Source organism: Lepidochelys kempii, chromosome 4 (genome assembly GCF_965140265.1).
Source record: "Lepidochelys kempii isolate rLepKem1 chromosome 4, rLepKem1.hap2, whole genome shotgun sequence".
In the NCBI taxonomy this organism is placed as follows: Eukaryota; Metazoa; Chordata; order Testudines; family Cheloniidae; genus Lepidochelys; species Lepidochelys kempii.
The window spans coordinates 23926453-23953450 of NC_133259.1; the positions used below are offsets into that span (position 1 = coordinate 23926453).

Below are 26998 nucleotides of genomic sequence, written 5' to 3' on the forward strand. Positions count from 1 at the left end.
TTTGATAAGCTAAACAGATTGACTTCTTTCAGTCTCTCCCTGTAAAGTATTTTCTCCAGCCCTCAGATCTTTTTTGGTGGTACTTTTCTTTTCTTCACCCTTGCTACTTTTTCAATATCTTTTTGAAAACATGGACACCAGAACTGAATGCAGAGTTCTGAAATAGGTCTCACCATGGCCATAGACAGAGGTCTCCTTAATCACCTCCTTAATCCTACTCTTCAGTTTATTTACCCAAGGATTGCGTTAGCCCTTTTAGTTCCAGCATTGCTAATTTTTGCGAATACAGACTAACACGGCTGCTACTCTGAAACCTAGCATTGCATTGGGAGCTCATGTGGATTTGCTTGTCTGCTATGACCCCTGCATCTTTTTCAGAGTCACTGCTTACCAGGATGCAAAGTCCCCGGTTCTGTATATATGACTGACGTGTCTTGTTTCTAAATGTCTAACTTTTCGTTTGGCTGTATTGTGAGCTTGGTAAGATGGACCCATTCAGTCTGGATTGCTCTGTATGACTGTCCTGTCCTCCTCATTACTTACCACTCCTCCAATCTTTGTGTCATTCACAAGTATTATCAGCAGTGATTTTGTGTTTACTTTCAGACGATTAATGAAAATGTTAATTAGCATTGAGCCCGATATTAAACTCTGTGGAGCTCGATGAGAAACACCTGCGTTTGATAATAAGTCCTCACTGATAACTCCTTCTTGACATCTGTCACTTAGCCGGTTCTTAATCCATTGAATGTGTGCTTTATTGGTATTGTCTCTTGCTATTTTTAATCAGAATGTCATGTGGTACTAAATCAAGCACCTTACAAAAGTGTGTTACATCTATGCAGTTACCTTTGTCATCCAAACTTGTAAGCTCGTAATAGAATGACATCAGGTTTGCTTGTCAGGACCTGTTTTCCATAATACCATATTGACGGGCATTAATTATATTTCTATTCGGTAATTTCTTTATTAATTGAATCCCGTATTGGCTTTTCCATTATTTTGCCTCGGAGAGGTGTCAGGGTAAATGACTTGTCATTACCCAAATTGAAGCCTCCCAGAGCAAGACCTTTTTTTTCACACATTACAGGTAGGTGCATAAGAAGTAAGTCAGACTGTTCTCTATTTTGATTGGGTGGTCTTCTGTAGACCCCCACCAGTACCACCTCCTCAGCTTTGTTAATCAGTACATTGTTCCATAGATATGTACACACAAGATTCCGTGGTTCAGAGTTACTAATAACTCTAGCAGGTAAAGGTGTCTTTAATGAAGAGAGCCACCCCCAGCCCCTTTTAACCACACTATCCTTCCTAAACAGGTTATAACAATAGATTTTAAGATTCTAACCATGTGATTTATTTGACCAGGTTTCAGCAGTGCCAAGTAACTTTATGGGACTAAAACTTAAACATTAGCAACGTGCAGCATTACCAGAGGCTATATATGGCTACTTTTTTTAAAAAAACAGGCATTTCTCCAGATGTTAAGCAGCAGCTATGAATGTTAATTACTGAAACTAAGGTGTTTTTTTCCCCACAATATGATCTGTTCTCAATACCAAAGTCCAAATCCAGTAGTGATTAAACAGTGGTGTGCTGATAAATAGTATATTGATTGCAGACTAGTCATAAATTAGGTGGCAAAGTTGTACCTGAATGTATAACATAAGTGTAACTTGCAGGTGCAGAAGAGAGGGATGTAGACATTTACAGAAGGCCAAGGGATATGAAATAGGCATCCTTCCTCCTCCCGCAACTTAAACCTCACGATGAGCAATGCTCCCAGAGCCAATTCAACCCTGATATAAGTGGGCACATTGCTTAGATGAGGGCTAATTCCATACAGAATTCCAAATTGGTTTAAAGAAAAGGAGTACTTGTGGCACCTTAGAGACTAACCAATTTATTTGAGCATGAGCTTTCGTGAGCTACAGCTCACTTCATCGGATGCATACCGTGGAAACTGCAGCAGACTTTATATACACACAGAGAATATGAAACAATATCTCCTCCCACCCCACTGTCCTGCTGGTAATAGCTTATCTAAAGTGATCATCAAGTTGGGCCATTTCCAGCACAAATCCAGGTTTTCTCACCCTCCACCCCCAAACCTGGATTTGTGCTGGAAATGGCCCAACTTGATGATCACTTTAGATAAGCTATTACCAGCAGGACAGTGGGGTGGGAGGAGATATTGTTTCATATTCTCTGTGTGTATATAAAGTCTGCTGCAGTTTCCACGGTATGCATCCGATGAAGTGAGCTGTAGCTCACGAAAGCTCATGCTCAAATAAATTGGTTAGTCTCTAAGGTGCCACAAGTACTCCTTTTCTTTTTGCGAATACAGACTAACACGGCTGTTACTCTGAAATTGGTTTAAGTTACACTATTATCTGTAAACCTGCTAAAGAGCGCTTTTTCCTGCTGTCTGACGTACATCTCTATTTGTCACCACTGAATTTGACCCACTAATTGTAATATACACATGTTTTAAACCTCTTCATCTTATTAATATTCTGTTTTCAAAGATTAGCAGTGTTGATGTAATTTAACATCTGATTACCTGTGCAACCATGCACTATTCTACATTACAAACCTGTGCATATGTGGAGTTACTGTTCCTACAACATTGTTAACTTGGCCACAATAGGCATATTAATGATTTTACATGGTAGCTTGTCGCTAAGTCTATGTTTTTGTCAGCTTCAGTCCTCTGTGCTTCTGTCAGTCACCAGATTTGCTTATGCACCTTACCGATGGTAGCAAACATTTTGGCAATACCTTTGGAGGACAGACAGTTTTTGCCTTTGGCTTTGTTTTCACTGCAGAGTTAAGTTATCGTCCCTCAAGCAAAATCATCTCTAGTGAACCGAGCTCAAGTGAGAGCAGCATCACTGCAAAGTAACACTTACGCTGCACAGAGAGATTGTGTTTATGGCTGATGAGTGGTGCTAACTCAAGCTTTAGCCTGTATGCTGTGATGGGCCAGCCAACTTGAGTTAAAATTACCACCACACTCAAGGGTTTTTGTGTGTGGATGGATCTCGAGTTAACTGCAATGAAGACAAGCCCTTAGTCCTTTGACTGAGTGCCCCTTTTGTTAGAGGTTATGAGTTCATTTTCCTTCTTTTCAAGAAGGGACTTCCTGGAAGTACCCCAGAATGATATCAGACCTAAATATCTCTACACAATTAAAACAGTTGGTGAGGAATATGAGTGTGTCATAGGAAATCAAATGGAAAGTGGTATAAAATCTATCCTGTCTTGCACTAGATAACAGTTTATCTAGATAAGGCACTGTTCTTACAGCAAAGAGAAATTATAAAAGAAAAAATTAATACTCACATCTTTGGGTTACTGTTTGTTATTATCTCATAGCCTTTTTGTCCTTCCAGCACTGTAGCTTGTGAATCCTGTGTTCCTTGGCATAAAATCTGCTTGGTGTCAGAGAACCACCACCCCCTCTCTGGACTTCCTACTCCTGGTATGTCTTAAGGGAGTCTTTGAAGTAGGGTATGTAAACGCTGGAGTTCTTAGTTTGTGTTCATGTCAGGATAAAGAACGTTTGTTCAGGTGTCCTGTTTTAGGAAACAAATTTATCTCTGTCTTGTCTCAGTACAGTAGCCATTGTACTGCATACTGATAATCGTACACCTTCTTTTTGAGACCTGGGATTATTTTACTAATTTCCTTTCCCCAAACCAGGAAATTCAAAAGCCCCTTTGATCTTGCCTACATCTTGGTCAGATTGCAAGTGTTCTTGATTTGTATGTTAATGGTTCTCTCTCCCTGGGAGTTTGACTCTGTGCCCCTGAAATTATAGGCAATAGATCAATCATCTTTCAGTCATCACCATAAAGTTACAGTGACGTTTTTTTTACTAATTCCAGTACCACAAGCACGGTTTCTTGATGGACAGTATCCAGTAAGTCACATTATCCTAGAAAGCAGAACCATTTATAGGGTGAAATCCTTCCCTCACTCAAGTCAAAGATGTTTTGCCTTAGACTTTGGTGGGATCAGGATTTGGCCTTTAGTGAGTTAGAATGTAACATAGTATATACTACATTAATATGGTAATCTCATATTGTTTCAGTATAACTTGTAAATTGCAGTTCTGGCTAGAGTTAGCTTGGGACTTAGAGTAATGTGGCTCGGTGGGGATTAATGTAGGATTTTTCAGTGAACTATAGAAGTAGTGGATACTAGTTACTTTTGCTGTGGAGTTGCAGACTTTCAGTAGGGAAAAGGGTCTGTTTAGAAGAATCTATTCCCTTAGCTGCAAATATAAACTGTCTACTTGGTCATAAAAAAGCGATTAACCATTTTATAAAAATACAACTTTTGTTTCTGTGTGAAAAGGCAATTTTTGTTTCTGCGTGGTAACAAACTAGGGGATGCATTGGGATTGACACATAGCAAGCAACAAGGAAAGGTGAATGTATTAACTTCTTCCTTCTTTTGTGGATCCATATTGTTTCTGGTTTTGAACCAGGTGATTTCCTAGTGACCATGTTATTTCTTGTCTTTAAAGTAGGGATAAGTATAGTTACTGTATATAGATACTGAATTGATTTTAAAATAATGCTTTCTGGTGCTCCAGGTTTGATATCATTTTCAGTTATGAAAAATTATCTAAAGTACTAAAATGGCATAATTGAAATGGCGTCATTCATCTGAATATTCACTTTGTATTTATTGCTTGTTATGGAACCATAAAAAATAAAGCTGGAAATCAACAGTTGGGTCATTGGTTTCATCCCATTTATACTGTGAAACAGGGACTATATCTTCCCCCGTTTTTCGAAATTATTTACAAGGCTGTAGGTGCTACTACACTGTCAATAATAGTGGTTAGTAGAAAGTTGTATAGCTTTTGCTTATGACAAAAAGGTGCTTGCATTAGAAATTAATGGAAAAGAGAATGGCAAATGTATTCAAATCCACTGTCTGGTATGGATTTTCTTATTGCTAATTATATTTGATTTTTTTCCTTCAAGAGTAATTTATTAAGAGAGGGTTGAGAAATTGAGAACCTAGGGACAGTCAATGCTTCCCTATTAGATTTGTTTTGCCTCTCTTGCATGTAGTCTAGGAAATTCATCCTCGACTATTCTCTTACTGTTGTTTCTTTATATGCCACTGCTCCATACACCTGCTGCTGCCTGCCAGCCTGTTGCACTTTCAGTAGCAATGCCTCTCTAGTACTCGAAAGAGGTCTTTTGAGAATACATACTTTGAAAGTGAAAGGAGCATCAGAGGAGAAGAGAGAGTAATAATGTTATCTTTTAAAGTTATACTTATGTTGCCTCCTCTGCTCTAGGAGGAGGAAATGGGAGGGGGGAAGAAATTCTTCTATTGACAAGGTATAGATGCCATTTGGTTGAGTTGTGACTGCTTAAATTTTAAGTCTTCTACCAAATATGGCAATACACAAAAAGGTTTGACTTGTTTTAGAGCTACTAACAAATCTGTTTTCTTGGACTGTTTTTTATACATTGTTAGCAAACTGTATTATATATTCTACTGGCATACGAGGCTTCTCAAACTTTTTGCCCCAGTAGTGGTCCACTGTTTCTATTAAAGAGTTTTATGGGGCTCCCCACACAGCCTGTCGTACTGGCTCTTAAAAATGGCATTGAATACAATGCCAGAGCCCCCACGGTAGCAGATTTATGGGCTCCCTGCAGCCTGCAAGCCCCCTGGTTGGGTAGTCCTTTTCTCGTGGTGTCTGAGTGAGGGATTTTCCAATTAAAATGATGAAATATTTGTTTTGTCTGGTTAAATTAAACGTAGCCTACTTGCTGAATAAAACATGAAGCATTATGGAGCTTTCTACATTCTTGTTCTAAATACATGCACAAAGAAAAACGGAATAATCTGATGCTAAAATATGAAAGCTATCTGCACTTCACTGTTTTAAATGAATGGTTTGCCTGAATTAAGATTTCTAGATTTGGCCCCTAAAACAGAAACTAAAATTTCAAGTACTGCTTCATCTAGGTAGGTCCTGTTGCTTCCAGACTCTTCAGTATATATCGTTTCTGAAGTGGATAAAACTTCATGAACCCAAATATTTTGTAATTTCATTTTACAGACTTAAAATAACTCATTGGTGTCCCTGAATATTTAGTTCTGAAATACTGTGATCAGAACACTTGCTTCATTATGTTTAAAAAGCTGAAGTAACAGCAGCAACAACAACAAAAAAGCTCTGTAGCAGGACATGAGTAGAAAGCAGCCTTCTCTCCACCTCCCACTTTTTGTCTGGGCCCTGGAGTTGTTGCTTTTGGTACTGGCAAAGCTTCTTCCTGGCACGCTCAACTTCTCTGTCCCCTGGGGTTGGGAACAGGATGTTTTTGAGATGGAAAGTGATATCGGACAGCATTTTTGTGAGCCTAGCTCAGGGGTAGTCAATAGGCAGACTGTGGGCCAAATCCGGACCACAAGACGCTTTTGAATGGACCCCAAAATCTTTTTATTTACTTTTTAGCATTGTTGTTACCATATATTTGAAGTATTTTCCCTGGTTTCTGGACCTTGACTATACCCTGACCAAGCAATTTGGACCTTGACCAGAATAAAAATTGAATAGCCCTGGCCTAGCTCTCTCTCTGGGTGAGAAGTAACACAAAGCACACTGGATGAGGCACAACAAGTCTTACAGTGAGGTCTGTAGCAGTATAAGATGCCATGTAGTGGATGCCATGTTCAAGTGACCAAAATTATAGAGTGCAAATTACAAATTGAAGTAGCCTTAGTGATAACTTTACAAAGCTGTTTTTTTAAATCTTTGGAGCGAGAGAAGTAGAATTTGTTCTTGTAGGATCATTGCTGGAGCAGTCTGTCAAACTTATTCAGGTTTGGCAGCCCAGATCACTCTGCGAAGTTTGACAGCAGAGTCTTTGTCAACTATCTGAAATGAAGATGTGGGGAAAACTTGTTGCACTGTTGAGTTCTATTACTGTTTATATAAATATAATGGAAGAGTAACTGTCTCCCAAGGTAAATGGTATTCTTTCTAATGGTCCAAACATCATAGAGTGTTTTTAAATTGATATTTTTTTCATTTTTGTTTTCTTATGTAATTGTAGCTGACTTTTGATATGAAGCAATGATGATTATATGTACCAATTTCCTATATGTATTTTATATTCATCTTTAAAAACCACACAGACAATTTTTAAAAATGCTCAGACCTGGTGTGATATTCACCTAGTGGAATCCATACTGAACACTTAGGGCTTTGTTGCACACTTCCATGGGAAAATCAACAGCAGGGGAAAATGTAAGTAAACGCCACCTGGAGTTTCTGATCTATCATTCTTTCCAGGAGATGTAGAAGGGGCAGGGCACTTTGTTTTGTAACTACTCCAATGCCCTAAGATCTGCGGAGAAAATCTTAAATTAATAACCTAAAATGGCAGATTCTAAATCCATGTGGGATTGTTTCATTTGTCAAAACTGATTGATTAAAGAAATCACAGCTGTGCATAATTTAGGCTCAGGTCCATCACGTACTTACTCATTTGCATACACTCATTTATGGGCTGGATTCTGAACCCCTTGCTGCCATTCGTGAGCACTTTCTTATACACACAACTGTGGTGAAGTGAATGGACCATTTGTGTCAGTAGCTGCTCACCAGCGGTTGGCCTCGGTGGTTAGCCAATATTTGGGGCTTTGGTGGTTGTTTCTATTAGAAAACGAAGTTGATAATATAGTCCAGTGTTTATTTGATGCAATCCTGTATACAAAAAATATACACAAAGTCCTGTTCCGCTGAACAGAGTAACATCAAAGAGAAATCAATTTCCTTGCTCACAATTCCAAGCCTGTCTTTCCAGCCAGTACTCTACCCAAAAATCTCTCTCTCTCTCTCTTCACTTTCATTCAGGGCCACACTTCAAGTGCATCTCTTGCTGTCTCTTGGTTTTCCTGCTGCTCTCACTGTCTTCTGTCTTGGTCCTTTTTTACCTACATACAAGCAGCTGCAAATCAAATTAATCCCTAGCCCTTGCATTTGCATTCATTCTCATCTTTGGTTGGTGGCTTCCATTGTTTCAGCTATCTGTAAACAAATGCGGCATTTAATTGTTCCCTCATCTAGCAGGTGGTTAGCACACCCATTAGTTTCAGCAATGTTTGTGATTGCCTGTAGGTCAAAGACATGGTTGCTAGAAGCCATCCATCCTCCAGCATAACAGTGAACCCTGTTAGTACTGTCTAGCTCTATATGAATAGCTTTGTTGACTAAACTGGGACTGCTCACCTAAGAGAGAGCTACTCACTGGAATTGGTTTGTGCAAAACTGGGTCCCTCAGTTATAAGTGCCCGAAGATAGGGACCTGCCTTTCTTTTTTCTTTTCCTATAAGACGCCTTGCAATTCTATAAGATGCCCAACAAAGAAAATAACAGAACGCCACTAGCCATCACCTTCAGTCCCCAACTAAAACCTCTCCAACGCATCATCAAGGATCTACAACCTCTCCTGAAGGATGACCCATCACTCTCACAGATCTTGCGAGACAGGCCAGTCTTTGCTTACAGACAGCCCCCCAACCTGAAGCAAATACGTACCAGCAACCACACACCACACAACAGAACCACTAACCCAGGAACCTATCCTTGCAATAATCCCGTTGCCAACTGTGTCCACATATCTATTCAGGGGACACCATCATAGGGCCTAATCACATCAGCCACACTATCAGAGGCTCGTTCACCTGCACATCTACCAGTGTGATAGATGCCATCATGTGCCAGCAATGCCCCTCTGCCATGTACATTGGTCAAACTGGACAGTGTCTATGTAAAAGAATCAATGGACACCAATCAGACATCAAGAATTATAACATTCAAAAACCAGTTGGAGAACACTTCAATCTCTCTGGTCACTCGATTACAGACCTAAAAGTTGCAATTCTTCAACAAGAAAACTTCAAAAACAGACTCCAACAAAAGACTGCTGAATTGGAATTAATTTGCAAGCTGGATACAATTAATTTAGGCTTGAATAGAGATTGGGAGTCGATGGGTCATTACACAAAGTAAAACTATTTCCCCATGTTTATCCCCACCCCGCACTGTTCCTCAGATGTTCTTGTCAACTGCTGGAAATGACCCACCTTGATTATCACTTCAAAAGTTTTTCTTCCCCCCGCCACCCCCGCTCTCCTGCTGGTAATAGCTCACCTTATGTGATCACTCTCCTTACAGTGTGTATGGTAACACCCATTGTTTCATGTTCTCTATGTATATAAATCTCCCCACTGTGCCACAAGTACTCCTTTTCTTTTTGCAATTCTGTAGGGATTTAGAAATAATAACTTGAGGGATATCTTAAATCTCGATAGCTTGGGGAAAGCGGAGAGAGTTAAACTTTGTGTTGACATACATCATTTATTTCTGCTTGCACTGTGTCATATTGCATTGTCTTTAATTCTAAAATGTACCATAAATATTTGTGTTGCATAGATGGAAGGGGAGGACAAGGGAAGAGATGTTGAATCTGTAGACTCTATGAAAACTTTATTTCAAGCATTGCAGTTTACATTGCTTTTGTATGTTACAGATTGTCTATATGGTCCAATAATCCTCACTCGCTGGGTTGTAAATTCTAGTGCACATAAGTGGTTTTGCTCACTAACTGGTCCGTGTGGACCCTACTGGCGTGCACTGAGAGTTGCTTAACAGTGTGCATTCATGTTGTCCCGTCTGAAATAGCACTACATGAACACGCACAAGGGAATTTTTAGTGTCTTCCAGCAGGGTTCACATGGGCCAATTAGTGTGTGACATGTGCACTAGAATTTGCATCCTAACGTAAGGGGACTGTTGCCCCCTTACCAACATTCAGTGGGGGTGTTTTGGTTGGCTAGCTCCCCGTACTAAAAGGGGAAGGGGTCTATGGGAAATCAGGACCCTGCGACTGATAGTACCCAGGAGGCTAATCAGGGAGTCAGGAGGCCAGGGAGGTCCTGTCCTCCGTGTGAGCTGGAATTGTCTGGGTCAGACAGAGTGGGGCTGAGCTAAAGAGAAAACAGGGGTGCAAGCTGAGCTGGGGAGCAGAGCTGTGCCAGATCCAGACAGAGCAGCGCTGCAGCCCCAAAGCCAGAGGCACAGCTCAGAGAGAGCAGACTTGCCCTGGGAAGAAAGCTGCAGCAACCAGAGCCAGAGGGGCCAGAAAAGCAGCCCACAGAAGCAGGTCACTGCTGGGAGTAGAGTCACAGAAGCAGCCTGCAGAGCAGACCTGTGCTGGGAGCAGAGCTGCAGCAACCAGAGGCAGAGGGGCCAGAAAAGCAGCCCACAGAAGCAGGTCAGTGCTGGGAGCAGAGTCACAGAATCAGCCTGCAGAGCAGACCTGTCCTGGGAGCAGAGCTGCAGCAACCAGAGGCAGAGGGGCTGGAGAAGCAGCCCAGGGAGCTGGAGGCAGAGCAGCAGCAGCAGCAGTGCAGAGACAGAGTGGTAGAGCTGTCTGGAGCTGGGTGCGGTGAGCAGCTGGGGAGAGCGAGGGGGACCCTGGGCAGCGGGCCCAGCACAGGGAGACGCCTCAGCCAAGGGGCTCTGCAGGCCAGGCTTGGATCATAACCCCGACAGGGCGGGGGCAACACTGGTAAGAAGGGTCCTACCACTTAGAGCCTGAGAGCGTGTGGCCACCACCACAGGAAGTGTCCAACCCACAGCATCCCTACACCAAAGCCAGGGCCTGAGAAGAAGGCCTGGAACTTAAAAGGAACAGACTGTGAACTGCCCTGACATTCCAGAGACGCTGTGATGTTCCCTGTCACAGAGCGGGTTGATGTGTTTCCTTTAACCTTTCCCATTTTCCCTTATTCTTTTTAAAATTAATTTTTGATTAAATAACTTGCATTTGCTTTAACTTGTATGTAATGCTCAGTGAGTCAGAGAAATGCCCAGTGCAGAGAGACACCCAACCCTAGTGGGGACACCCTAGCCCCGTCGTAGGTGATCACAGCAGGGTTGGGGGTTGAGCCCCTCAGGAATCCTGGGCCAAGCCTTGTTGGGGTTACGAGGACTCTTCCAGACAGGAGCGTGGAAAGGGAGTCCTCAAGGGCAGGGAGGCCACTGGGCAAAGGAAGTGGGAGCGAGGACTCCGATCCTTTCGCTAGCCCACTTCACCGGGGTAGTGCAGAAGCCAGGAAAGTTCCCCAGAATAGCGGGACTATTCTCCCGCTTGCACTAGCTAGTATGGACTAAGTGATCATCTAGAACAGCCCTTAATGTAGCTGAGAATTCTATAATCAGTAGAAGAGCAAGGAAATATGCCACAAATATTACACTTAGGGTAGACTAAGTTCAGGATTTGTATGCATGTTGGTGGGCTAGCACTTGAAATTACTGGGAGCCATGCAAAATGTGTGTGTAAATTTAAGTGTTATTTAGACTTCATATCTGTTTCATTATTGGCACTACCTTGTGCTGAACCTTATGTGTTTTAGATCACAATCACATGACCTCAGTCACATCTTTGCTCTGCCAATGAGACTGAGTTTGGTAATTTAGCTGAGCATATATCTATGAGCACATTTTTATTTCCTGTAGTATAAACACTGCTGTTCTGAATATCCCAAAAGAATGGATTATGTTTGCATAAACTTAACTATTCATACCACACTAAATACCAACACCAGAAATGTTCAAATTCTGCATTTAACACTTTGTCTCATGGTTGAGAGGCACCTGCCAATTAGTCTGCATGTTTTAGGGACCCATTTTGTTATTTTTCTCTTAAGAATGCCTTGTTAAAGCTTGTGATTGTGTCCAAAGTCAGCAGTCCTTGCTGAGTTACTGACATTATTTGATTGATTCTGTTATGACTTGCTTAAAGTGTCACTGTATTCACAGCCATGTTGTGGATGTTATGATTCAGGGGAGGGAGAGGGTCAAGGAGAAGATGGCTAATGTTGCATTAGAGAGTAGAAAGTAGAGCAAAAGTAGAACAAAGAAAGATACTTTTCATATCATTGTAAGTAGTCTCCATATTTCAGAAGTATTACATAGATATGTTGCAAAAAATTTTTTTATTTAGTTAGCTAGTTATCTGAGCTTGCAAGTGACTGAAATAAAACATTATTCATCAAAAGTAATATGCAGTGGTCACTAATAAAGTCAGCGTTTATGAACAGACACTGGAATACTCCACAGTGATATCTACGATACCATTGTTATTTCCTATTCTAAGCATGGGGAAATAGTGTGGTGGACAAAGAATATAGTATGTCTGATAAAAGTCCATGAGAGTGTTTCTATTTCGCATGTCATATTACTTTTTTGGTTTCCTGTTGATAAGTTTGAAATTCATGTACCATAAATACTGAAAGCAAATGTATAGGCACATATTTTGGAAATTGAAATCAATAAATGCACCAATAGACCAGTAAAGTATGAGCACTGTTCAGCTGGCTAACTAGGCCTAGTGCTTGTGCTGTATATAAAATGTAATATTAGATTCACTCATCCACAATGTATAAACACAATGGACAAAAACTCATCCCTTCTGCAAAAATGTACGGTCGTACTGAGTGGAGAAATAGATGTCCTTCTGTTTCTAGTCATGATTTAAAACATCAAGCTAGTATGTAGAAATTCCTACCCCTTTTATTTGTATTGGTTAGTTTCACACCTGGGGGGCGGGAGGAAGAGAAGGGTTTATTGAGCACTGGACTGAGACCCAGGAGATATGGGTTCTATTCCCGGCTCTGAAGCTGGTCTACTGGGTGACCTTGGGCAAGTCACTTCACCTCTTTGTGCCTTGGTTTCCCAATCTGTAAAATGGGGTTAATAGTAATGACCAATTGTAAAATGTTTTGAGATCTACTGATGAAAAGTACAGTGTAAGAGATAAGTGGCATTATTGTTAATTATTATTTATTAAAGAACATATACATATATATATTTATAATTGACCTCAATTGATGCAAGCACGATTGCATCTGATTTCTCGCGTTATTTTTTGTATATGCAATTTGCAGACAAAGATGAAAGTAGCGGTCTGAGTCTGCTTACAGCAGAAAAAAACAAAAGGACCGCTGCAACTTCCAGTAGAGGCGATTTGGTTATGGTGGGATAAAATCAGTGTGAGATCAGAATCTGTGTGAATGAACTCTTCTTGATAACAAAACCATTGCATTTTATTTTTATTGGAGTATAGAAAGCATAAAGGGAGACCAGCTCCCAGACTGATTTTGAACTCTCCTGGCTCTTCTGCTAGAACCTACTCCTGTACTGTCAGCATGCCAAGCTCAGATCAGGAGAACTTTGTTCTTCCTTCACATATTTCTTCTGTTAGGGAACTTGAAAATGTTACTGCTTAGTCATCATATGCAGAATAAAACTACATTGCCTTATTTGGCTGGCGATGTCACGTAAAAGGAAATTTGACACTTCAGGCTGAGAAACTCTTTTGATTTGTGAACAGTACTTCTGCTAGTGGGAAAATGTGCAATCTGTTGTCTGTGTTTATAAATATACTGTACGTTCCCACACTTTCCCTCAAACACTAGAAGAGGGCTTTCTATTGTTAAAAGCAGCCTTAGCCAACAGTTATCACAGAATGTTATCCGTGATGCCCTGATTTCCCCTATGCTTAGAATAGGAAATAACTGTAGTTTTCTTGTGGTGTATTTTGGCAAAAGGAATAGTGAATGCTATAACTTTATTATCATTGAGGTGTAGTTACAGGATGCATGTAATGGCACTTGCACTTTCCTGATGTTGCTGTGTAAAAAGAACCATGGATAGTTGAGAACTGACGTCGGGGACAAGAAAACATGTCTCCTCCAAGATTTTGTAGATTTTAAGTTTAGTAGTTCATGCAAAAAACCAGAAAAAACTCCCCAAACAAACAAACAAACAAAAAAGCCAGCCTGGTGGTTCCAAATAGAATTAATAAATTTGTTCTTAAATGCATCTTTTATGAAGATCTTGATACACATATGATACTAAAGGAAGCAAGGCTCTCAGCTCTTACTCAGCTGCTAAAACCTAAGAGGGATCCTCAAATCACAATGTATGGAGCTAACAAACTTTACTTCAGATCTGCATGTGTATTCTGAATGCAAATGAGGGATTGATACAGCTTCTGACTGGCTAACTTAGCCAGTGACAAAATTCTACTCAGAGCAGCAGTGCAATGTTTTATCCGTACAGAACAGGTAGCTCCTAAAGCATCCCTACTTGGCTGAGATGACAGTTTCGGTGCCTTGTGTTTAAGGCACTGCACAGGGACTTAGAAGAACTGGGTTCAATTCTGAAGTATATGGATTTTCTGTGTGAGTGACCTAAGGCAAGACATTTAATGTCCCTCTGTCTCAGTCCCTCATTCTCCCATCCTTTGTTTGTATTGTCTATTTAGGGTATGTCTACATTGCGAAATTAGGTCAAATTTATAGAAGTCAGTTTTTTAGAAATCGGTTTTATATATTCGAGTGTGTGTGTCCTCACAGAAAATGCTCTAAGTGCATTAAGTGCATTAATTCAGCGGAGTGCTTCCACAGTACCGAGGCTAGCGTTGACTTCTGGAGTGTTGCACTGTGGGTAGCTATCCCACAGTTCCCGCAGTCTCTGCTGCCCATTGGAATTCTGGGTTGAGATCCCAATGCCTGATGGGGCTAATATATTGTCGCGGGTGGTTCTGGGTACATATTGTCAGGCCCCCGTTCACTCCCTCCCTCCGTGAAAGCAAGGGTAGACAATTGTTTTGCGCCTTTTTTCCTGAGTTACCTGTGCAGACGCCATACCACGGCAAGCATGGAGCCCGCTCAGTTCACTGTCACCCTATGTCTCCTGGGTGCTGGCAGACGTGGTACTGCATTGCTACACAGCAGCAGCAACCCATTGCCTTGTGGCAGCAGATGGTGCAATAGGACTGGTAGCCGTCATTGTCATGTCCGAGCTGCTCCTGGTCGCCTGTGTGAGGTCGATCAGGAGCGCCTGGGCAGACATGGGCGCAGGGACTAAATTTGGAGTGACTTGATCAAGTCATTCTCTTTAGTCCTGCAGTCAGTCCTCATGAACCATCTTATGGTGAGCAGGCAGGTGATACGGATTGCTAGCAGTCCTACTGCATCATCTTCTGCCGGGCAGGCAAGAGATGAGGATGGCTAGCAGTCCTATTGTACCATCTTCTGCCGAGCAGCCATGAGATGTGGATGGCATGCAGTCCTTCTGCACTGTCTGCTGCCAGCCAAAGATGTAAAAGATAGATGGAGTGTATCAAAACAAGAAATAGACCAGATTTGTTTTGTACTCATTTGCAAACCCCGCCCCCGCCCCCCGTCTAGGGGACTCATTCCTCTAGGTCACAGTGCAGTCACTCACAGAGAAGGTGCAGCGAGGTAAATCTAGCCATGTATCAATCAGAGGCCAGACTAACCTCCTTGTTCCAATAAGAACAATAACTTAGGTGCACCATTTCTTATTGGAACCCTCCGTGAAGTCCTGCCGGAAATACTCCTTGATGTAAAACCACCCCCTTTGTTGATTTTAGCTCCCTGAAGCCAACCCTGTAAGCCGTGTCGTCAGTCGCCCCTCCCTGCGTCAGAGCAACGGCAAACAATCGTGCATCTGAGTTGAGAGTGCTATCCAGAGCAGTCACAATGGAGCACTCTGGGATAGCTCCTGGAGGCCAATACCGTCGAATTGTGTCCACAGTACCCCAAATTCGACCCGGCAAGGCCGATTTAAGTGCTAATCCACTTGTCAGGGGTGGAGTAAGGAAATCGATTTTAAGAGCCCTTTAAGTCGAAGTAAAGGGCTTCATCATGTGGACAGGTGCAGGTTTATATCGATTTAATGCTGCTAAATTCGACCTAAACTCCTAGCGTAGACTAGGGCTTAGAGTGTACGTTTTTCGGGTTAGGGTCTGTCTCTTCTTATGTGCATGTACAAGTACCTTGCACAGTGGAGCCTCAGTCTCTGAAGTTGGGGTATCTAACTGCTACTAAATACAAATAATTATCAAGTATCAAAATTTCACTATTTTACATGCAGATTTGACCAATGTTAAAACTGTAGTGCAGTCTAGCAAACACAGCATTATGACAACAATGATTTTAACAAACAAGAGCATAGAGACTAGCTCCAAGTGCATAACTCACACAATTTGTCTGAGGTTAGCTTCTTTGGCTGGCTGCAGAATATCCTTAATCAGATTGCAGTTTTCTCAAATTCGTTATTTGAAATATTTCTACTTTTTCTACTCTGATTGTTATTCAAGCCATTGTAGGTGAGTATTTGATGTCTCTCTTAAAGATATACGAATGGTCTGAAGTCATATTATGTATTCTTTTTGGTTTGCTGAGTGCACAACTTCCAATATGAATTTTCAAAACTATTTTAATACATATTCTTGGATAAACAGCTTTGAAATTTGCCTACAGTGAATGTTTGTGTTCGTAAAAGTCAATGACATGAATATTAGCAGAAGCAAACACAGAAGAGACCTGAGCATGGGGAAAGCATTTAAAAATGTTTGTGAATAGTCACAGTTTATTCCCCCATTAAATATATATTTCACTCAGGCAAGTAAAGCATGGCAGTAACCGTTTCAATTTGTTGACACTATCGTCTTTTTTTAGGCTTAGTTTCCTTTTATCTGCACCTTCACAGTATTCTGAGCAGGAGCATGTTTAATGCAGGAGTTTAATGTTAAAAGAAAGTGTTTGAAAGTGAGAAAACTAATCAGAATTTGAACTCTTGTCTCCCAGTTTCCCCATACTGAGCTGTTAATGCACTTGAATGCTGACCAGGAAGTACCATCTCTGGAAATGAGACTTGGCGAGTTGTTTAATTCTAAATTCCCATGTAATCCAGGCCCTCCCTGCCAACAAGGTAGTGCCATTTGGGATAGTGAGTTTTGTGATGTGGATACTCTCCACTAAGAACTGAACGGAAACCACCAACTCATTTCACATATGTCAACAAATAGCCATTAGATGATTATGTCTGTAAGTCACTGTGAACCTGGCTTGGATTTCAAGTGGTAACATAGAGTAGAAAGGCTCTGAATCCCATTACTAATCTCTTGAGCCACTGAGTCGGCAAAAGATCCTCTTCTATTCTGTTCAGTTCAGGATTTTATACCTCAGAGTTGTAGGAATGTCATTTAAAAATGGTAGTGCGTGTACTTCTAGCTGCCATTTTGAATGCTTGAATGCAAGCCTGAAAAATGTGACATTGTTATGTAATTTGATTACCTTGTTTCAGTTCATTTTAGATAGGGTCCGCATTTCAAGAAGCACATACATCGTACTGTGGTTTTCACCATTATTAGCAAGCTCTGCGGTGACGCTGAGAATTAAAAAGGCATGGGGAAAGCGTGTGTTCCTCACCCCTAGAGGTGAGCAGTGTTGAGATACACATGTGGGGCAGTGTCTCTGCCACTGCCTCTGTTGTCCTTGTCCTTGGAAAAAATATAGGACTATAGTCTGTGGGGCTGCCAGTCCTATATCTTTCCCCAGTGCTAAATGAAATAGAATAAACCTATCTTCACCACTGTATGCCCCATGTTGGGGCCTCCTTTTTTAAAGAAATAACACTGTGTTTTCCATTTTCACTTTTCTTGTGTTCTTAAGATTAAAAAGGCCACAAATATAAAAATCGACCTCTACTCTATTTAAATTTAGATGTTAAAAATTAACATCTTTGGCATCAGTGCTCTTCACCCAAATATTTCTTCTCACAATTTGGTATGCACAGTCATTCATGACTGCTCAGTATAGCGTTTGTGGGTCAAAATCATGTCTCTTCTGTGTATGGATAATTTTGCATGAAAAATAGCTGGTGCAAATGTACAGGGATGTTTAAGGCTCCTTCCAAAATTTAGCCCAATAAGTTCAATCAAAAGCAAAAAGCTAGCTGGAAAACAGCCTCATTCATGGTCTTGAGAGGTCTCCTTCCACTTGTAAAATATTACAATATAACAATCTGCCATAGAATTATCTCACTGAAAATGAAGCCAAATATCTTCCAAAGGAAAGGTAGAAATTTGTTTTGTTATATACCAACATTCTAGGATTGTGCTTTATTAAGTATAGATATCACTATTTTTTTTCTTAAAATGTGCTTTCTGTCCACCCTAGGGTAGGTAATTGATGTGGGCATAGTAATGTGATTTCTCAGAGTTGTATACTTTTTGTAGTGGACACCTATAAATATTTGTATTAATCTACCACATCTTATCCAGCAAATAATTATACATCCAGATTTATAGGAGTGCGTATTTCTCCTTAAAGGACATTAGGGGTGAATAATTACCTTTTGTTGCCATGTTAGGTCTTTTTATCTTTCAATTCCTGTTTCTTCTGAGGTCAGCTTGTGATGAGGGTAAAGATAACTGACTGGATGTGGGATCCTGCTGAATTCCGTCAAATTGATCTTGATTTGAGTAATTATTTCTGCTTTCAGCTTGACTGGAGCTTGGTAGTAATTATTTTCCATACTTTCCAGGAGCAAATGCCAGCATAATTATAGTCAGAACTTGGTTGTTGGAGGTGCTAACCTGAATTGGAATGCCAGGATATAACTGGTGTTTTAACAGCCTAATTAATTTGCCTCATGAACGGCAGGGCTGGGAATTACATAGGGTGTACAGAACTATTGGCTTATGAAAATAAAGGAAATGGGAAGGAAAAGAGAAAATACATTAATTGTTTAGTGGACGTAAGCCAGATATACATGAGAAAAGATTTGTTGGTATAGCTAACCTGGTGAACCCTCCTAGTATAGATTCAGCTTGCCAAAAAGTGCTGTAGCTAGTGTAGTTTATATCAGCTCCCTGAGCAAAATAAGCTATACTGCCAAAAGTACTTTTTAGGTCTGTATAAATGTATCTACAATAGGGCTTTTACCTGTATAGAAATGTAAAAGAAAATCACACTGCTAACTGACAATATTATACTGGCAAAACTGTCTAGGGTAGACCTGGCCTTAATGTACTGGACAACTATTTTGTAAAGCAGGGGTGGGCAAACGACGGCCCGGGGCTGCATCCAGCCCTTCAGATGTTTTAATCAGGTCCTCAAGCTCCTGTCGGAGAGCGGGGTCCAGGGTTTACCCTGCTCTGGTGCTCCAGCCGAGGAGTGGGGTCGGGGGCTTGCCCCGCTCTGCACGTGCCATGGCTCCACGTGGCTCCCACAGCTCCCAATGGCCAGCAACCATGGCCAATGGGAGCTGCGGGGACGGTGCCTGCGGATGGGGCAGCACACAGCACCTCCTGGCTGCACCTCCACATAGGAGTCGAAGGGGGGACATGCTGCTACTTCCGGTAGCTGCTTGAGGTAAGCACCGCCCGGAGCCTGCACCCCTTTCTGCACCCCTACCCCAGCCCTGATCCCCATCCTGCCCTCCGAAGCCCTTGGTCCCAGCCTCCTCCTATACCCCAGAGCCTGCACTGCCAGCTGCAGCCCTCACCCCCCCCCACCTGTAGCCCACCCTCCTGCCCCAGCCCAGAGCCTCCTCCTGTTCTCTGAATGCTTCATTTCTGGCCCCACTCCAGAGCCCAACCCCCCATTTTGTGAGCATTCATGGCCCACCATACAATTTCTATACCCATATGTGGCCCTCGGGCCAAAAAGTTTGCCCACCCCTGTGGTAAAGATCCATCTTCAGAAATCAGTATTGACTGTTTTGTTCTTATATTACTGTATTGTAAATGTTACTTTCCTAAATAAGATTTGAATTTGTTTTTGACATATAGCAACCCTCTGTCTGCAAAGAGGAACACTTTCATCACAGATTTTAGTCATGCCACTACTAGACACTTAATGGGCCAACAAAACTTGTGGGTCTTGGAGAAAAGAAATGGTACCCTATTAACTTTGGCCTTCCATTGTGATTGCTGCTCTGCACTGAGATGAGCCATTGAAATTCGGCTTCACTAACATACAACCATACTGCAGGAAAGAAGTGTCATCTTAGATCGATGACTCTTTTCTTTGACATTTGTATTGCAGTTACATCTACACTTCTTCCTGACTCATGGGGCAATGTTAGGTCATCACTCACTTTGAACCCCAGATAGATTGTGTGCTGCCATATTTTGTTATAACTGAAACTTTTAATTTTGCATCTTACATTTTTTAATTCGTTTGGTTTTGGATCTTTTTGTTCAGAGCCACTTTGATTACCCCATCTCTCCTCCAACCCCCCTCCAAAATAGGAAGTAAATATGTTGTGCTTCAAGCAGCTCCTGCCCTCTTCGAGGCCCCATACTCTGGGCCCAGTTGTTTCACTCTCTCCCTTGAGTAGATGCTTACTCCCATAAATATCTCATTGATTTCAACTGTATTTTACAGTGGGCCAGTAGCCCCACTATCATTAAAATTGTTACTAGCTTACTGTTTAATTATCTAATGAGTCTTCAGGGGACTACTTGCAGACTAAGGCCTTTATTCTGTAAACACTCTCACATGACTTCTTCAATGGGACTGCTTACATGGCTAAAGTTGGGCACGTGAAGAAGTGTTTACAGGATCAAGCTCTAAGCTTCTACTCGATACTAATAGGGTGGAAGAACTGGGCTCTCAGATGGTGTAGGAGGCCTCATTATGGATGCATCTAGTGTGAGTTTATTAGATGTGGAATTGGGCTCTTGGGTTTCTCTCCCACCACTCCAGAGCAGGTATCATTTGGCCCTAAGTACTGTATTTTGTGTGTTTGTTTGGAACATATGGTATACGTTTAAAAAAAAATGGAGCAGGATGGGTGATCCCACTTGGTAAGTGATCACTTGGGTGATCCCACTTGGTAAGAGCAGCTCTAAAAGAAAACCATCATCACAATGTAAGAGTCTCAATCAAGTCCTTTATGACTCCGTAGTGGTCAAGCCAGCTAAAGTGTCCATTAAGTAATGGTAAATTATCATTGGAAATCTATGGAAATTTACTGTATACAAGAGCAGCACTAAATATATATATTTTAAATAGCAGTCAAGGAAACTGGCTGAAATACCTAGGAACATGTCCAGCATGACAAGTGAAGGATTAAACTCACAACTTCCATTCTTTATAAGGAATTGCAGAGTTAAATCTCTACCTGGTACTGGAATTTGACAGTCTGTTGTTTGCAGTGTGATTATTGGTTTTTGTGCATTAACAAAATTGACACCAGTATTATTTTGTTTTGCTACATTTCAGATTGTGAAATAATATTTAGGTTTCAGTGTTCAGTAAAATGTAATCAGATAAAAGTTCAAAGCAAGAAGGATTTTTTATTTTTCCTGCAAGACTCAGAAGTTGACAACAACTTAGAATGATTTTGGTCTCATTCCTACAGGTCTTACTCAAGTGACTAGTTTTATTGATTGTATTGTTTAGTTGTAAAAGTACTATGGTTTAGTGTCAGCATGAGTTTAATTATTTAATTTATATAACTGCAACGTGAGCTGTACAAGTAGAGAATAAAGGGCAATCAAAACATCTCCGTGTCTGAGCGTGTATGTTGAAAGAGGGGAAAGGTACCTCTTATTCATATGTGCATTTCACGGTGTGTGATTCCTGCCAAACATTTACTGTTTGGCACAAGTATCCATAAAAGGCAAGCTACGGCAAGATAATAGGTACATGTTTAACTGTTAATTTTTCATTAAAGTGTAATTTGATGCTTATGTAAAATGTACCATATTATGTTGTCTTGATATGTCTTTCTGCTCTATTGTAGGTCACCCAGCAGGGAATGCTCTTGTTTTATTTAAAGCACAGTAGTGACAAGAAGATTTCTTGAATGCTGGGAATTCTGCAGGTAAGGACTATATAGATTTAATTGAATCAGTCGTTTTGTTTATATTAGGGACATAACTATTATTATTAAGCACCAGAACGAAGCAGACTCAGAAGAAGAATGGCAGTTCATGAGCTGTAGTAAAAAAAAACTAAATAAGAATAATTGAAAATATGCTGCTTCGTAATGGAATAAAAGTGTATTTTGAGTGTTCTACCATGGGGAAAGGTGTTTTCTGTTGGTATATGTGGGCTGCCACCCAAAACATGAAGGGTAGGATGTTGCATTCAGATATAAGAAAAGGAACCAACTGAGAAGTTACACTTTTAATCCTCATTGAAAATATCAGTATTGTGGCTCTGCAGTTAGCACAGAGAGTACCAGGCTTGACTTAATCGGCTATCGTTGCCCATTTTAGATTTTCAGACAAGAATTGGTGGATCTACAATTTGTATTCAGGAAACATTCTTTCTTCCCTTTGGGGTGTTGCTGAATAATAGCATTTGTACAGAACTAGGTTGTCATTCTTTGATCTTTCCCATGAGATTAAACAAGCAGTAGCTCTGTACTGGAAAAACCAGCAGTTCTTTGATTAAAACCCTGAGTTGTGCAAAGGAGGAAGGATTTTGAGCTTTTCGGTGTGTAGGTCCTGTACTCACTGGAGATGCTGTTATAAACTCCTGTGATGACAGCTGGCACAGAAAGTAAAACTGAGTCTCGTCGTTTTACACCAGCAATATTGACATTTTTCTATGCAGACAGGCACCATACTGATTACTCGCATACACTCTTCTGTAGGAAACAGCATGTGCAGTGACAAATTTCACAATAGTTTACAATATATGCTGTGATGGTTTATGAGATATGAACCCTTGGGTCTAGCATCTCAGGTAAATCAGCAATTTCTGAGCTACTCTGTCAATGGAACCTCTATCATCTGATATGAGAGCTACATGCAAAGGGCCATGAGTTGGTTGCAACTAGGGAAATAATTGAAAATCTTCCATGGTGGAGTAATAATTCTTGACAGTATGATATTTTATGTTGTTTGAGTGTGATGAAAAGTCAAAGCCTAAGATATAGAAATTATGTTGAGACTCCTACATTCTTGGAACTTTTCCTAGAGCAATTTCGCTGCTTAATTTGTGTTTGGTGTTAGAAAGTTTATAGGACTCTGGTGCTTTGTTACCTAGGCCCAGGTTTTGAAAAGGAAAAATTGGATGTCTATTAAGTTTAAAATAAAACTGTAATTTCTCTTATAAAAATAGGCATGTTGTTATTTAAAATGTCGATGCAATGCTTGAAACTGTTGGAAGACGTAGGGCAGTTCCTGCCTTGAGAATCTTAGATTGTAGGTAAATAGAAAGTGTAGACAGTGTTGTTTTTAAGAGGGTGCTTTTCAGCTTTACACACTGTTTGTATAGAAATCTAGTGTAAAAGACATTTTTGAGATCATTAAGATAGTAATTGATTTTCTCTTCTATTTTCCAAACTCCATTATCTTCACAGCTCTGCTAGAAAAACTCCCCCGGTCCAAAGTTTGGCACTTTCAAAAGGCAAAGTTTTGAAATATTTGCTTTTGACATAAACTATAAAACAAATTTAAATGCTGTTGATTTTGAATCTACAGCTTAAGAACCCAAGCTCATTTGAAAAGTCTTCTACTTATAGACAGACCTGGTAACACAAAACTGATAGCAAATGTTGGGCCTGGTCCTCTATCACTTTCCTTGTCATATATTCATTTACATCTGCACCAAGTGGGTCTGAAATGTTATTTCCAGTTTGGGTGGAGAGTTCTGATTTGGTAGCATTTTACACGTTGCACAGGTGTAAATGACTACACAAGATGCAGACACTGGAGAATCAGTCCCACTGTGTTTTGCTGGGTTTCTGGTCATGTGACAGGCAACTTGGCTATATTACTCGTTCCCGTCTTTCTCTCTGTCAGTGTACTAGCATCGTTGTTGTTGCCAAATGTAATGTATGAAGGGACACCTCTGACACCTGTATGCACAGAATGAGTGAAAAAATGAGGGGGAGAAAGGGAGTGGTCACTTAACAATAAGCAATATGGTGTTGGCTCTGAAATTCACACAGCACAAATAGTAGATTTTTTCAAAATTTGACTTACCATGAAATACTTAGGAGGAAACTTCCTCAAATTTACAGCTCTGTTTTTAATCTAAAGAAGCATTTATTTTTATGTAGTTTTTGTATGAGTTCATTTTTTTCAGTTTGCTTACTCAAGGAACAACCATGTTAACAGTCTACAAGTATTTGAAGTGTATAAATATTAACAAAGGAAAGCAACTGCTTAGGATATTACAAAGTGTATTACTGGTCCCAGTCCTACAGTAAATGCTACTTGGGCACATGGGTTTGCCTGCATGGTGCTGATTGCAGGATCAGGGCTACTAAGTATTGTCATCTTTTTTGCCACTTCCCTATTCGAGGTCAGCAAGTTTTATAGCCTTCTTCCAAAACTCATGATTGTATGCCAGGCTGTTACATAGCTTTATCTTTCTGAGGTCTACTGATATCTCATCTGTGTACCAAGTCTTTGGCCTCTCCCTTGGTCGTTTTCCATCCACAACATTTTCCATTCCTACCAACATAAGTCTCCAATCTCCGTTGGATATACCCATACCAATGTAGTCTAGTCTACTCGGTATGTGAAATTAAGGGAAATGGGGTCTGATCCTGCGCCATTGAGGTCAATGGGAGTTTTGCCATCCACATCAGTACGGGAGCAGGATTGGGACCATAGAGAGCAAGCTGACTGTCAAGTAAAAGTGAGATCCATTAAAGGGTTAAATTTTCTCAAGCAAAGTGATAGTAGCTCCAGTGCCCACTTTTTAGCTATCAGTAGTATTTGTATGATCAGGGTCTAAGTCATTATAAGCAGTAGATCAGTGGCACTGTGACTGGGAAACGCTGAGACTCAAATACATATTTTATTAATTAGGCAAGAGTTCTATATTTCCCTTGCAGATTGCCTGGTATAGATATATGGGGCCAGACCATGGCACCCAGTCTGTGTGCAACTAGTGCAGCTCAGTGGGTGCAAAGTTGTCTTTAAGCAGCCTTTAAGCCCTATATCATCTCAGAGCTGATGGGCGTTGGTCCAGTCCTCTGGTAGTTCTGTGTTATGTTGGTTACCCGTGGCCTGCTGGAGCGTAGGAATGTCATGGCCGTACCCATTGTACCGGTAGCAAATGTGATTTCGGGATAGCTGCTGTTATATTGGCTCAGCAAACCTGGGCTCCCCGTATGCAAGAGACCTCCTACAAGGGCTGTTTCTGCTGTGTTTATGTTCACTTTGATTTGCAGAATTGGGCCCTTAATATTTATTAGATTTATAGTCTCCGTGACGGCAAACTAGATGTAAGATTTCACTAAAGGATAAGTATGAGCAGGGCCATCACTGTTAAGTCTTGCCCACTCATTCCTCCACCACATTTACACATTCATCCTCTCCACCCACAACTTGAACTGTATTATGCAACATTTGCAACACACAGATTGCATATTAAATGCTTGGAGGAGCCATGATGTAATGCAATTCTTTTGAACACGGTTCATTGGGTATTCAGTTATGCAATGTTCAGTGCACATAGCATGAGCTACGTGACGTCCTGCAAGAGAACAGCGCAGAAGCCAGCAAGAATCATAGAAGTAGTATAGTAGTAACAAGCCAATTCATTAACAGACAGATTAGGAAAGCTGCCACCCAAATGAATGCAAAGTGTCACTCAGCCGGCTTGTGTTACTCAGCTTGGTAGCATTACTGAGACATTTTTGTTGAGTTACTGTTCTTGAACATCTTTTCCATTGTATTGTACAAATTACATAAGGTATAAATGTGCTTTGCTATAAAGCATAGGGCCAATTTCAATCTCATGTATGCTGGTGTAAATGTAGTTAATTCCTTTGAAGTCAATGAAGTTATTCCAGATTTACGCTGTTCTATCTGGCCATTTCTAAGCTAGTCTGTATTACAAAAGCGTAAATCATAACCAGTAGTATCAACATTTTTGCATTCTGTGAAGACTTTCCTCATTTGGGGTTCAGTTTTGCAAAGACTTAGACATATGAGTAACCCTTGACTGGTCCTGTAGGTGTCCGTGTAAACTGTGGCTGCTGGTTACAGTTGCAGACAACATAGCACTGTGAAGAGATGCTGTACAGCCGACAGCTCAGACTTATTTTCCGAGTATCATAATTGGGGTTGGAAGAGTCCCAACAAGTCATTTAGAACATTTGCCTGATTTTTGTGTGTCTTTGTTTGTGCAAGGTTTTTTTTTTCCACGAGAGAGGGGTCTGTGTTCCAGAATTTGTATCTGCGTTTTGACTGCCCCAGAGTTGAAAGGGAGTTTGGATTTGAGGTTTTGGCTCAGCCTGTTATAGAAATTTGCGCCAGTCAGGAATTGTGATCTGGTTCCAGGTTTCGGTTCTTGACCTTCCTTCCCAAACAATAACAAAAAATTTAAGGACGTCGGATACAGGATTTATGTTTGAGCTCATCCCTAAATTATATCATATTTTAATTCATTTTATATTCCAGCTCCTGAGTGTATTCCAAGATACGTATTCTGTGTATCTTGAGCCCATACATAGTAGAATGAGGTTCCTTTAGGTCTATGTATTTATGTTGTGGCTACAAGGCATTAAACAGGGCCAGCCTTGTTTTACTTATCCAGCTGCTGAATATGCAAGAGAGTCAGCTTGAATGTTTAAATTCTCTCAGTAAATTTAGAAACAGAAGATCTCATCTTATCAGAAATGCCCAGTTATCCTGCCTAGCACCACATTAATGTCATGTAAACGTCTTCAGATCCCCAGCAGAAGAAAATCTGTAAGGACCATTATAAGGGCAAAATAAATACTAATGTAGGGTCCCAAATGACTGTGGAACATGTGCCTCCGTTTGCCTCTGACAGCTCCACATCCCACTGCAGGTCCTCCCCTCTTTAATGCTCCTCTATTAGAAGATGAGGAGGGGGTGAGCAGGCCCTGTGCTATGCCATGTACACTGCTTGAGCTCAGAAAGTAGTGTACAAACAGGCTGCTGCAAGAGATGGAATAGCCGAGCACATGTGGTTGCAGAAAGTCTGATCGCCAAGAATGAGTCAAATTGGATGCACATGTGGGGCTCCCATTGACTGCAGTGAGAGCTGCACTGATATGTGTAAATTTGAGCCACGACCCTTCTTACCTCTTAAAGAATGTATAAGTTGATGCTTTGTGTTTAGT

The 26998-nt window shown here is 40.9% G+C and overlaps 1 protein-coding gene across 2 annotated transcripts in view; it reads left to right on the plus strand.

The window, feature by feature from the left end:
* BMPR1B (bone morphogenetic protein receptor type 1B) overlaps positions 1–26998 on the plus strand; it is a 356174-nt gene that overhangs the window by 113746 nt on the left and 215430 nt on the right. For both annotated transcript variants that reach the window (XM_073340728.1, XM_073340729.1), the window contains exon 3: positions 21683–21763. The gene's annotated coding sequence lies outside the window, so the exon portion shown is untranslated. The remainder of the gene's footprint in view (positions 1–21682; positions 21764–26998) is intronic.